Source organism: Hoplias malabaricus, chromosome 3 (genome assembly GCF_029633855.1).
Source record: "Hoplias malabaricus isolate fHopMal1 chromosome 3, fHopMal1.hap1, whole genome shotgun sequence".
Classification (NCBI taxonomy): domain Eukaryota; kingdom Metazoa; phylum Chordata; class Actinopteri; order Characiformes; family Erythrinidae; genus Hoplias; species Hoplias malabaricus.
Genome location: NC_089802.1, coordinates 11,981,880 through 11,996,526, shown reverse-complemented (window position 1 = coordinate 11,996,526; position 14,647 = coordinate 11,981,880).

Here is a 14,647-nt window from a genome sequence, read left to right as displayed (position 1 = left end):
CACACATACAAGGAATTTGGTTTAGGTTACAGTAGCTCACAGTGTGCATAGATTGACCAAAAATATACTATCTCACACACAGAGAGAGAGACAAACAGTTATACCTGTAAACTTTGCATTGTGCAAGTTTTATATTAAAGTACTGGGTGCCGTGGTTATGTGCTGTAGTGGTAAAGTGACAAGGGCAAGTGAGTGAAGACCCCGTAGATGCTCCTGAAATCCACTAGCATCTCCACTGTTTTAGCTGTGTTTGGCTCAAGATTGTTGTGGCTGCTCCAGAGGATAACCTGATCAACCACTTGTCACCATCACGAATGAGGCCAATGATAGTGGTGTCATCTGTAAACTTCAGGATTTTGACTGAGAGGTTCATGGAGGTGCAGTCGTTGGTGTACATTGAGAAGAGCACTAGGGAGAGTACATAACCCTGCGGAGCACCTGTACTGGTGATCTGGGTTCCAGAGGTAAACTTTCCCAACCTCACCTAATGCTCTCTGCCATTGAGGAAGTTGGTGATCCACTAGCAGGTGGGGTCTGGCACATTAAGCTGGGTCAGTCTGCTATGTAGTCGTCTTGGGATGATTGTACTGAAGGTGGAACTGAAGTCCAAGAACAGGACAATTACTTAGAATAAACTGGACTTGAGTGAAGAATCCTTACTGACAGCGTTATCTAGTTCAACACTAGAGTTAATCTTCCTAAGTGCTTGGTCAGTTTCAGCTCAGTCTCTCTGTATCCCACGTCTCAGGTGACCTTGTTGGGAGTCAGGACCCCTGAAGACACCATTAGCGGGGCCGTCCACTTAACAGACACTAGCATTAGTGAGTATAGCCTCCCACAGGACTATTAGTGCTCTGCTAATGATAACAAAAGCCTGAGAGTTTGGACAAGCTAATGCTCTGATTGTGTTCTCCGCTCAGCTCTGCCTGGGCCATCACCTGCTTCAAGTGCCACACACACACACGCAAATGCTTTTAGTGACTTTCAAACCATTCAAATTCTAAAAAACTGGCTGTGTAATGTATATAAATGGTTATATAAAGTTAGAATATAGCAGAAGTTTTATTAATTACTATTTCTGGAGAGTGCTGTGTAACAAATGGAATACAATAGTATTAGTGCTGTTGTAATCATTAATTTTAAACGTTGCACGTTATTGGGCCTTGTGATTTGAAGGAGCACACCCTGTATTATATATTGGTGAAAGCTACATGAATGTCATTAAGATCATACTGAGACAGGTATTCATCCTGGGTCTGTCTCTGTTCGACTGGCGTGTGTAAAGAGCAGTATGTGTGCTCTTTGACCACGCTGGCCACCAGACTGCCTGCATTCACATGCAAATAGAACTGGGGCTCCGACTGAGGCTCTGACAAAAGCTCAATTTGTTTTGATGTGACTTCAAACTGCCCTCTTTCTAATTCAGCAGTCAACTTTTATTGTGTCACTGCCATTCCTTGTTTTTTTCTTTCTTTCTTTCTTACTTTTTTCTTTCTTTTTTTATTGTAAGCAAGAATATACAACTCCCTGTCAAAGGTTTTGAAAACTTTTGCTGACAGTGTTTTAAAAATAATAAAACGTCATAAACCCTACAACATTTATCCCTGCACTCTCGCTGTCATCTGAGTCACTATCAACTTTTTTTGTTTCAAGAGGAGGCTGTAGGACTGAGAGCATTTAAATCATATGTCTTTTTAGGACATAAATTGCTCTCCAATGTCAACATTTATACACAAGTTGTTCAAGTGAGTGCCATTTAATATGTGGTGCTGTTGTGTTCCAGACAGAGATTTTGTCCTTTTGACTGAACTACAGGCAGCCGCTGACCTGGCCTTGCCTCTGACCCACTTGGCATTGTTTACCGTCTTCAGAAATAAAAACATGCATCTGTAGGTAGCTTTTCCACTTTCGTTTAAACAAATGTTAACAAATCTTATCCCTGGCCCAGACGATTATTTATTAGATTTGCTAATGAAATAAACCTGGGCGCTCCCAGCAAACAAACACAATCCATCATTCCACAACAGATATTTACATGGAACGCCCAAAGTAGAACACTGAGGGAACCCTGAGGCTTGGAAACTGAAGTGATGGCCTTCTGACAAGTGTCCATTTAATGGACGGCATAAGTAAATATTTGCTTGAGTGGAAGAGACAAGTAAAGCGATGTGCTTTGAAGACAGCAAAACACCAACCGGAACCATGTCCTCATGGCCCTCTCCACTCCAAACATTTACACTGAAGTTAGGCTAACATTTAGATATAAATCTGCCCCACAAGAGAAATAATAATGCTGGGAATGTTTAAGGCTGGCTATAGCTGTTAAAAACTTAAATGTCAACCTCCTTCAAATAGATCTTTTTTTATTATTATTATTTGCTAGAATATGAACAGCTGAGTGCTCTGAAGTGGGGGAAAAATCTTTGCATGAAAGGTCAGCCAGGAGCTTGAGTTTGGCAAATCTGCTGCTTTGGCAGTATCACTGATTCATCACTCCTACTTACACAGATACAACACAAACCTCTTCAATTGAAAATATTATCCAGCTGTAAACATATTCAAGGAGGCTTGGTTTTATACTCCAGTTGACGCCAGCAGACTTTAGTGGTTACTTGAAAATAAATAATAAACTGCAGTACAATTGGATGAAAACCTTTCCCACACATTCTTGGCTAAATCAATTACATAATCAGTTATAGTTACATTGGAGCACATTTGAGGTTATTGGTAAGCATGAAAATAAACATGGTTTCATTGTTGCTTTTCTTTAGACCTTTCTGTTTTACAGCTGTCTCAGGGAGTTCAAGTGAACACACTGGAACCAAAGTATTCTGTCTTTGGCTTCATGTGACATATCTATGCAAATGAATACTAGGCTAATACCTCTTCTCTTTATTAGTACTTCTACTTTATTAGTAGGCAATACACACCTCGGTATATTCAGAATTAACAGGTCATTTAATGTTCAAAGAAAGTGTTGGCAAACATTGGTCTATTAGCAAGCTTTGTTGATGATTGGCGTGATAATAAGTGAACAAATATTCAGGAAGCTAATTTAAATATATTTTATGTACATCTGTTTAATTTATGTGTTTAATGTACTGAAATAAACTATCCCTATTCATTTTTATGTTATTTTAATTAATACTGTTTATTTTAGCAAATAAACTGTAACTTTGCTTTAGAACGTTCACAAGTAAGAAATTATTTTATTATTATTTATTATTAAAAAAAAATTTTCCATGTGACTCTATATGTACATTTGTACGTAATGGAGTGTGTGTGTGTGTGTGTGTGTGTTATATACAAAACATTACAAAATGCACTCAGGCAGAAAGAAGAGGCCAGGCAGCTGCATATATTTGAGTATATAACAGCCCTCTCCAGGGTGTTCTCACTGAGTAAAGACCCTCTGATCTGTAGACTCAGTGTGGCTTTGAGCACTTAAGGGGCTCCACCATATGAGTAGATGCTGTGATCCTTCCCCAGAGAAGCCATCCAAAGATGGCAGAACAATGTAGGCCTCTCAAGAGCAAGGCTTCAGCCACTGACCCCTAGTCGCTAAAACCCTCTCCACTCAGCTGGTCTAATGGACTCAGGTTTATCTAAACTGGCAAACAAGGCCAGACCTGACCAGGAGCCTTTGGCACTTGTGATTGAGTGTGAGTGATCTGTTGAAGTGTGTGCGGAAGTGAAGATACGAGAGAGTTAGAATGAAGGCAAAACATCTCACTGGCTGCTCCTGTAGTGATGGACAGATAAACATAGATGTTCAAGAATGTGCTCATTTTTTAGAGTTCTATTGAAGAAGCCATTGACCTTAAATTCATACCATTACCATACATTACCTTTTTAAAATCAACTTTATTAAATGAAAATCATCACTGCACATTCATATACATGGATACATACATAATACACATAACTTTATCAATTAAAAATACAGAGAACCTTATATATTCCACAGGTATCAACAGTCCGAAGTCTTTTCAGTTTAAAAACAGTTCCTGCAAAAATCTTACATTGCTCGATTATCATTTTACAACGAGTTTTCCAAATATGGAACTATTAATAATGCATACAATTTTTCAAAAGAAATTAGCATAACTTTTAGAAAAGGGCTCGTTAAAAGTCCCATAAGTTTTACTTTTAATATTAATATCAAATTCCAAACCAATCTCTATACATTACTATGCCGAAAGGGCCTTGCCATTTTTATACTGTTATAAATATGATATCCATATAATTGTATCTATATTTTGTAAAAGCAGGGCAATGGTGACTAGCTCCCAAATCCCCTAGACAAGAGCACAAACTTAAAGGAGTTTTGTCCCTTGTCTGTAAGCATTTTATATTGCAATGCCACTTTATGCCAGCTACAGTGACATATCCTCTGCACTTCAAGTAAAGGCCAGGAACCTTAAGCTGGGCATAGTGACTAACTCCCAAATCCCCAAATCTGGAACCCAGACAGCTTGACCATACTCACCTCTGTGCATGACTGAATCTACACTTACATAATATAGAGTAATTGATCAGATTTATGGACAGTTGTACATTTTGATTTCCTGGAAATATTGGATTGGAAGAATTAATGAAGCTAAATTCAGTTTTCAGTGTCAAGGAGGTCAAATAATCTTGACCTTTTCCCTGTAAAGAGCTGTTTGTGGCATATTGAAGGGGAAACATATCTTAAGAACAAGACAAAGGTGTAATTGTAGGAGAGGAGAGAGAAAATGGGGAAAACCTATAAAGGTTGCGTGCGTGCTTGAGTCTAATAATGGAATTCACAGAAGCAGATTTGGCTCCTGGCCCGAGAAGCCTCTTATCTTTTTTTTTCCCTCTCTCCTTTTTAAACTGTGACACACACCCTGACTTGGCAGTCGTAGCCCCAGGCCTCCTGCCGAGATATAATGTGTGTGTATTGTGAGTGCAGAGCCCCTGGATTACTGCACTGAAAGGAGAGAAGCCTGTGTTTCTCAGCCCTAGCCTGACTCTCAAATGCATCACCTCCACCACTGTTTAGTTTCACAGAATTCCACAATTTACCAGACCTAGACACACTGGCTTTTATGAAGTCTGTGAAAAAATTGGGGGACCAGAGGAAAAATACCGATTAAGTCTAATTTGAATAGACTTGGCAACATTGTATTGAGTCATTTTAAGCAGTAAAAGGAAACTTACAGTTCTACTGTTATTGGACCCAGAATTCCACACAGAATTTCAAAACCAACATGAATCAGGCTGAATATATTGTACAACACCTTAAATATAAACTTTCAATATACAGGTTCTTGATGTCCCTTGACTTGCGTTAAGACTGAGGTTCTTAAAACTATCAAAAGGCCTTCGGTTTCTCATTTTCCAGACAAGACCAATACCTTGAAACTTTCTTTGTGAAACCAAAAGTTGTTCTGTGCCAGTGTTTTCAAGAGTGAACATCTCTCAGTGAATATTTAGATTCTTCTATTGCTTTGTAAAAGTCAACATCAATAGGCATTTAGCAAACAATACAACGAGTAAAGACAAATGCACTGATTACTTCATGTATCACTTGTCCCCCACCAGGTTCCTCTTGATCAAGTAGAAAGAGCACAATCAGTTAAATTCACCTCTGCGTCTGTAGCTTATCAAGTTTCTCTCTGCCAAGACTGAGCTTGTGTATTGCTGGTTGTAAAGACAATTATCTTTTAGTAGAGCTGTGATAGCTGAAGAATGCCAAAGGCCCCACCTGTATCCCCACCCTCTTTCAGTAATTATGTCAAGGGTGTGGTAGTTAAGTGCCCCAGCACAGTGGTGCTGCTTGCAGTCACATAACTGAAAAGGTTTTTCACATCATTATCTTAGAGAGAGACACTCAAGACTGTCTTTCTGACAACTGTCTGTATTACTGTGCCAGTACTTCAGGATCAGGCTGGTTAATTGATGCCAGAATTATTATTTTTATGCTATTTATTACATCAAATGGGCTTTGATCCCATAGAAAAACAGGACATCAGCTACTCAGCGGTGAGTAATGGGATGTGGGTAGAGTGGCCAAAATCCATACAAAGGGAATTATTTAGTGCGAGCGTCTACCAGTAGAAGAACTTCAGTTTTTACAGCTTAGTTTATGATGAACTCGTGGTCTAAAATAAAGCAATGGATTCAAAACGGAAAGGGAAAACCAATCACAAAGTAGGACAGATGCAATTGAAATCAGTTGACTGATCCTTTGATTACTTCAGCATTTTCTATCTGTTCTAGATGTGTCTTTTTGTCTGTCCTTGGATGGGGTTTTGGAATCATGTGATAAAGTGTTGTGGAAATCGAGGCTAATTGGAGCATGAAGACCAGTTACTGTGTACGCTAGAGAGGCCTCCTAGCAATAAAATCAAATGTTGTCATAAAACCGTCCAGCCCAAATGAATTTATCTGTTTGTTTATTCTGGGGAAATACATCACCACTGCATGTGAAGGATCATCTGCTGCAGGAGAAGTGAATTATGACAGTTGTTCTAGCTTTTCCAAAACACGCGACTAACTGAATGGTAATTAATCTCTTCCGATGCTTTACTGTGCTTCTCTGGTTAACGTTAAAGAATCCAGATTGTTTGGAGCCACTGTCAGTTCTAAGAGGACAGAGACAGATGCCCAAGGAAAGAGAATGAATAATTGAGGCAAATGTTGCAAGACAAAGCATAGGCCACAATATATCTGAGCTGCTTTAACTGGGAAGCTTCTGAATCATGGATTAGTGAAGAATTTGTAAATGGATCTGTTTCAGGTTTTAAAGGTTTATTTAGTGAAACGGTAGGATAGTGTATTTGTACAATTTTAAGAAAAATAATTCTTATTTTCCACAGATCTCCAATAGAACTATTAATACAGCAGTGAAAAAATGGATAAGTAGTTTTTCAGTTTGTAGATGGAATGTATTTGTAGGCTTGATGACAAAACAAGATTCTAGTACTCTAATCCTGTGTACCTTAATTTTAAACAATTTGTAGAACATTTGTAGCCCATGACTGTAATAACAGGGTTGTAGAAGATTCTTAAATGCCTGAAAAACCTGTATTTGTTATGAAAAGTTAAAATAATTACAGTATAAAAAATACATCGTGTTTCCAAAGTAGGAAAATCAGATAACGTTATAATTTTAAATATGGCAAGAGGTTCCTTACATTTAAACAGTAGCATTAGCTGAATAATCTGATATTGGTACACTTGCTATCTACAGATTTTTGCATAGGTAGTATTTCATGTCCTATACAGTAGGCTTTACAAAGTACAGAGTCTGTAAACTATATTCTGCCTGTATACAATGGGTAGTATGATTAACATGCCATTCGTATGAAAGAAAACTCTCCATTGATTCATTTTATATATTGTATTTTGTTGTTTGATTAGAAGAGTTAAACATGTATGGAGTGAGGTATGAATGAGAAAGAGAGAGGCAGAGAGGCCATAGGGACTGGAGCTGTTTACTGCAAGGTCAAGGTCTCATTGACATGTTTATGAGTTTAGCCAGAGCAACCTTTGCTATTAAACTCAAAGTGCCCCCCCACACACACAACTCCCCCATACCCCCACATGCATACACACTTTACTAGGTTCTATTGGAATTGGTGGAACACCTATAATTACTTTTCTAAAAATGTTTCTGTTCTCTCTCTCCCTGTGTAAGTTGTAAGTATTGTGTAAAATACATGTCATGTCCTGCTAGATTTTTAAACACTGAAGGTGAGTCCCTGGCGCCTCCAGGCCACAACCTATATGACATTTAATGATTCTATGTCACTGTAATTTCATCATAGCATTTGCATATGTTACGTAAACACAAAAATGTAAATGGCAACTAAGTTTTCCAAATTAATTTTTTTTCATGAGCTTGATTAAGACTAAAGTTTAAATCCAGAATTGACTTATTTCTAATATTGATGGACAGAAGGACTGACAAAGACTACCACAGTTCTGACAAGAATTGTGGTAACTGTAAGTAGAGGCATAACTTGCTATACAAGATAATCTGATAGGATTCTTAAAATGTTTGTATTTGTGCCCACTTCCCTGCTTTCACATTTCCATCTATCACTGCCCTTGTTATTTCTTGGCCGATGATGTCAGACCTTTGTCCTCAAAATAGAAATGTCTCACTTTCTCTCCTGTCTTGAGGATAAAATCAGGTAAAAACCTAGGACAGCACAGTGAAGGCCATTTGTTGTCTCTGTCTAGTATTACACACTGCTTCAATATCATTCAGTACTTGTGCATGAAGGCAAAGTTTAAGATGTAACAGTATGTTTGAGGAAGAAAAACAACAATTGTTTGTACATAGCTGGAGTTTAACTTGTCTGTAAGTTTGAGTCAGATCCACCTAAAGCAATAACTACAGCAAAAATATTTATAAGCAAATATTATCCACCTATGGAACTTAAATAGAACAATATCCTCAAATCTCACAGAGAGCTTTTTTTGTGAACGTCCCCTTTAAAGCAATGCTTGCATGATTTTCCATTCTATCTGACATGAATGTGTACAGTCATGGACGATATCAAAATGATCAAGGATTTAATCGTTTAGACCGGACTAACTAACAGTGTTCTTCTGTAAGCAACTCTGCTGACTCAAAACACCCAAATAACAGAAGCCCTTGGACAGGTGCTGAAAGCCCTAAGACTTCAGTGGCAATCCTTTAACTGTTAAAAACAGTGGCTACTGCATATAATCAACAGTGTTCAAAACCAAACATAATTTAGTTTACAGTCAAACCCCCAAATCCCTGGTTGCTGAGTTCTTTCCCAGTAGCTGAAGCTAAATCAGAAGCTCACTATGATATAATGCTTCGGTACAGCCAACACCTGCATCTCATATAAAGTAACTCTCTTTCTCTCTCTCACTGTATGTACAGTGTTGTGTGTGCAGTAGCTCAGCACCAGGCTGTGAGTTGTACATCAACACACGGGCTGATATTAGTGATGATGTAATCACTGTAGGAGTTGAACCACCAATGTAAATCTTGACATAGAAATCCATAGAGAACATCTGTGTAAACACAACTGTAAAGTGGAGCTTTTATCATACGTATTTGGTTTTTATGGTAGTAGATGGATTACGGATGATATGCTTATACGGCTATTTTGATTTCTGCTCTTCAGTTAAATAAGAATCACTACTTTTTGGAAAAAGGCTTGTAAACAGAGCCGTTTTGGTTTGCTTTTGAGCACTTCATGTGTCTTCTTTGCTTTTAGTTGGCAAGTTTTTGGGTAAATAATGAGCTGCCGTATCATCATATTCAAATTGTTGTATTGCAATTGTACCCTCCCGCCCCAAATATAGTTTAAACAATTATGATGTAGTGAAAGCAGTGTCTTTTACCAGTTTGTTAAAAGTATTATTAACAGATTGCATTGTAAGTGGGGGAAAAAATCTAAACACATCAGACATCTCTAAACTAATGAGAGCTGTGTGTATGCAGTATGTGTTATATATGTGTGTGTGTGTGTGTGTGTGTGTGTGTGTGTGTGTGTATGTGTGTGTGCGCGCGCGAGGGAGAGGGAAGTTGCTGGCAAGAGTCAGAGCTCATTATGCTATCAAGTTACAGAGGGGGGAGGCTGCATGAGAAACAAACTGCTCTAAGTTTTCTCACTCTCTCTCTCTGTCTGCCTCGCTCTGTCTTTCTCTGCATTTCTCCTTCTATTCCTTTCCTCATTCATCTCCCTCTTTCCTTACTGCTTGTGAAAACGTTTCTACTCATTTACTTCTCTAAATCATCTAATGTAAGAGCGAGCCACTAATATGCTTGAAAAAGGAAGAGGAGAGCAAGAGCCAGAGAGAGGACAAAAGACTGATTCTCTGTAGATATGCAGAAAGGCCAAAGTGATTTCTGAAGTTATTTTTTCTCTTAAAATGTCATTCAAGGACCTCTCAGCTGATGTGACTCATCTGGACAAGTTTGCATTCTCCACCGATGTGCTAAACTTTTTAGTTGCGTTGCAGCTCTGGCAGTTCTGAAAAAGTGGTGTTTATCTTCATGTCACAGAAAACATTTATTAGCCTTCATAGATTCACTCAGAAGGTGAAATTGCAGACCAAAAATATTTGGGGAGAAAATTATGCTAAAAGATTAATGAATGAAATAAAATTAAATAAAATCTATAATCAACAAAGGAAATAGTCGAAAAATTGAAGTGTAAGCCCATCAGGAAATCACTGGCTTGATACTCCATAATGAGACAGCGATTCATATCTGGGAGTCCAATAGAGCCCAATTGGCTTTTCTCTCTGTGGGGGAGGATAAACTAAACTGTTAAAAAAACTAAATTAGCAAATAGTGTTAGTAATTTTAACCCTGACACTTATAAGCACACAGAAAGAGATGTGAAATTAGGGAAATCTCCTCCAAACTGTTATAATTTACAAGTATCTCATTAAGAATCAGTGTTTGATTGTACAGATTTGGATACATATTTAATTATTACAGGACCTTTATTTTAAGTGCAGATTCCTCACTCTGACACATAAATATTTCTTTACAGGGCCATCCTTTGAAATGTTCAGACAAACTGTACCCTACTTGCATAATAATATTGTCATAATGGTTTCTGGAGCACGCTGTGGCAGATGTTAAATGCTGTTATGAGTTGTCGTAATAGAGTTTCCTCAGAAATGTAACAGTGTCACGTTTCCATTACTGACAACTGTCAAAATGGATGTCATAATGTTTGATGTCATTACATATTATGTCACATGCTAACTATGCTAAGTGTACTCCAATTAGCTGTAATGATAACATGGCACTACTGTACATAATCTGTCATGGCAACTTCTACAAGCATACGACATCTGCCATGTCAGTGTAGTGACTGTGAGTTCCACACTCACCAAAAAGTATTTAAGGAACCAGCAATGGTTCTACAATTTTCAGTTTTCACTGAGTTGGCCAGTTTTTTCAGTTATTGTCTCATGTCAAAACATTTAAAGTGTAAAGAACATATTAAAAAAGAGTCGCAAACCTGATCCAAACTATAACAGCATGTAAGTGAAAGGATTAAGGCAGTAGCTGTGTAGCTCATTTGGAATGGCATGTTTCATTATCCCAGCCATGAACATGGGAAGTGGTCTACACTTAATACTGCACTATTACAGCAACTTAAGTGCTCAGCAGTAGGGAGCTGGCATCATTTATTTTGAGTGACACATGAAATTAGCTCCCTTTTCACTGCAGAAGTGCCCTCCCCAACACCCCCTAAAGAAACCAAACTTTAATAAGCTAGCCTGAGCGCCTCCTAAGCGGCCACTTCACAATCCACATTCAGCAGCAACATGGGGCGCTACTTTCTGTGAGTGTGATGGAAAGTTAGACGCTGATGAGATGAGGTGGAGGAAGAGAGGAACTGCTTTCTCAACATGACCACAACTCTTAACCAAGCAGACAGACCACACAGTGTGCGGGTTTTATAGTGTGTAAAGGCGGGCTTAAAAAATATATTTGTCTGTGTTCTACAAATGTATTGTTAGAATTATTCCATATAACCCAGTAGATACCTGATTATTTTGCAATTAACTGCTTACTTCACCATGTTTTAGTCAGACATGCATCGTAACTACTCAAAGAGATATTTTTAAGACCAGTGCTTAAAACTGTGCGATGGTGAATGTTAAAACATTAGAGGCTACATGGTGCCATACTGGGGCTACTTCAGGATATCCATGTTATCAAGCACTAAACCATTCGCCTGAATCTGGTGCACGTTGTGTACCTCAGAGAGAGACTCATAGATTTCAGATATGCTTCTATCACTACAAAGTGAGGTCTTGACAGAACAGGTCAGGATAAAACTGGTTGAAAAAGAACGCACAATATTTTGGGTTAATAGTAAACCTTTCAGCATTATTTCAGCAATAAAGGTTTCCCATGGTATATTCCTGCCCTCAGCCTGCTCAGACAGTCAGTTCTGGAATGTCAATTAACAGACATCCTTGCTGACTAGCATCGTGCTGAGTGATGGGGAGACACAGGCCCATCCTACACAAAGAGAGAGAGGCCAGTTGTGTTCTCAGACTCTCAGATGGCTGGGGAATCACCAGGGATCAATCTTGCTTCCTGCCAGTGCTTACAGAGCTGTGTGTTAATATTAATAAAAATGGTATTTCTATAAGACAGAGTTAAAGATTCAACTCGATTAATTTGTGAAAGTATGAGTTTTGCCGAAGGTGTGCTGGTGTGCCAGTCTCCTTTGTAGAAAAAGCTGTGTCATCCACCAGCATAGACCAACCTGCAGTGCTGTTGTAGAGGAGAATCAGGTTTGACTGCCACATTTTCCAGAGGGCTTCACTGTGCAATAGTTAATGTTCTAGGTTTACTATAGCACATTGTTTACTCTGGAGCATTGCAGTTTGTTGGGTGTCTGTGTGGTCATGGGCCAGAGTTATCTTTATGTCTCCAGAGACTGAGGAACTGCACAATGCCAGACATTTATTTCTTCAGCTAAATGTAGCAACAGTTTTCTTCAACTTTCAAGGAATCTTTGGGAGGATGTGTCCTTTCTGAGTGTCTTAGCAAATATTTTCATTTCTGGGAGTTTATCTAAAGGTTGTTTGAAGCCATAACAAACTGCATGATAATGAGATCTCCGATGTGGTATGGTCCAGCCAAATCAAGTCAGAGGCTTCTGTGTCAGCACAGGTCAGATTAGTCCTCTCACTCCCATGGGAACTTTCATGCAATTTGTAAATAATTCCAACTCAGTGTTCAAAGACACCTGAAGACCAGATAATTCCCAAAATGCACACTCACACATACACACCTGGAAGGGAAAGAACATCTGTTATTTAAGTGCTGTGTTTGTGCTACTGTAATGTCAGGCTGTGGGAGGGATTGAGCTACAAACTGTAACCATGCTACAGGCTTTTAAAACATATGAGCATAAACTAGGCTTAACACTGGTGGTACTCAACTTAAACTGATGATTCTAAATTTGATTTGGAATAGGCGCAGAGCGCTGGCACTATGTCACATTTATGGATATTTTCCTGTTGACACTATAAATATATTTCTTTATTTTACATTAAACTGTGTCATTTAAAATTTGTGTTTTTCTGGTGAGCGCACTGCTGAATTTTACAACTTGCCCTTACGTTTACACTCGTGCCACTTTTGGCCAAAGAGGTCACAGACACCAGGTGTTGACAATGTTTCTTATGTTTTCATTTGTAGCAGAGAGAGTAGGTGGCTCGTATAAACATTTACTATTTGCTAGTATGGACTACGCCTGTAAAGACTGAAATGGGGAGGTGAACTCAGATATATTTTGGGCAGGAGTTCAGAGTGGTGGAATGTGTATAAAGCCAAAACCCCCTGTTGAATAGATGAATACAAGCAAAAAGGGTGGAGGTGGGAGTTTGCAGGGTATATATAGGGCTGAGGAGAGGACTTCGGGTGTGGCCCTACTCTCAAAATTATGTTATTACATAGCTTTAATTGTAAAGTTAATGAAACAGATTTCTATTTAAAAAAAGGAATAACGCTTTAAAAATGGGATAAAGAAGTGTGGCTGCATGAGTGGAGAACATTGTCTAATCTGTGTTTGCACTCCCCATACAGAATCCTTGAGGGAGCGAAGGGGACAACTGCCAATGGACTAGAGGACTATTTAAACTCTCTTGCAGCATCCTAAAATATTTACTGCTACTAATCCTGTGGCATGTACATTCATATTCATAAAACACACGGAAGTGTTGTAATAAATACTCCAGTATTGAAAAGTAATAATACTGTCAACTGATGGGTTCTGAACAAACCTAAAGCTGAGCGTACCAGAGACAAACCCAAAACTTATGGAGCACAACTGAATAGTTTTGGAAGAAGATGAAGTGGGGTTTTCCAGCCAAATCTATTCATCCAACATCAGTTCCTAACCTAGTGATATTTTAGCTTATTGTCAATCAAATCCTCCAAGCAGTGTCTAAGTATATAGCGTCCCAAGAATTTTACACTTGTGTATAATAAACTGAGTGATATGTGTCTGCAGGTATGTATGTGCACGTTTAGCTCTTGTTCTTTTATGCGTTTTATAGACTTTTTGTACCTGATGTTTGGATAAGAATTGTCTGCTTCTCACTGTATTAGGTGCAAATAGGCTTTGTGGCGACCGGCCAAAAAATGCCCAAAGCAAACAGTGCTTTTCCTTAGCTCAATGGTAGCAGGGACTTGTATCAGCAATGACAGAGACTTAGTTAAACACAGACGATAAAGCGGTATTAAAAATAATCTTGTGTTTTAAAGAGACCTGCCTTGTGCTTCAGTGTCCGAGATTAATTAGCTAAGCCCTGAAGCGTGTGTGGAAAATGAACATTGCATTGTGTTGACACACTGCAGTCATCTCTCTCTCTCTCTCTCTCTCTCTCTCTCTCTCTCTCTCTCTTTCTCTTTCTCTCTCTCTCTCTCTCTCTCTCTCTCTCTCTCTCTCTCTCTCTCTCTCTCTTCTCTCTCTCTCTCTCTCTCTCTCTCTCTCTCTCTCTCTCTCTCTCTCTCTCTCTCTCTCTCTCTCTCTCTCTTTCTTTCTTTCCCTTGGCTTAAAAGTATAAGAAGTTTCTTCTTTCTTTTCGTTTTTTTCTTTCCTTTTTAAAGAACACGTTAAATATCAGACGATTATGTCAGGTAAGA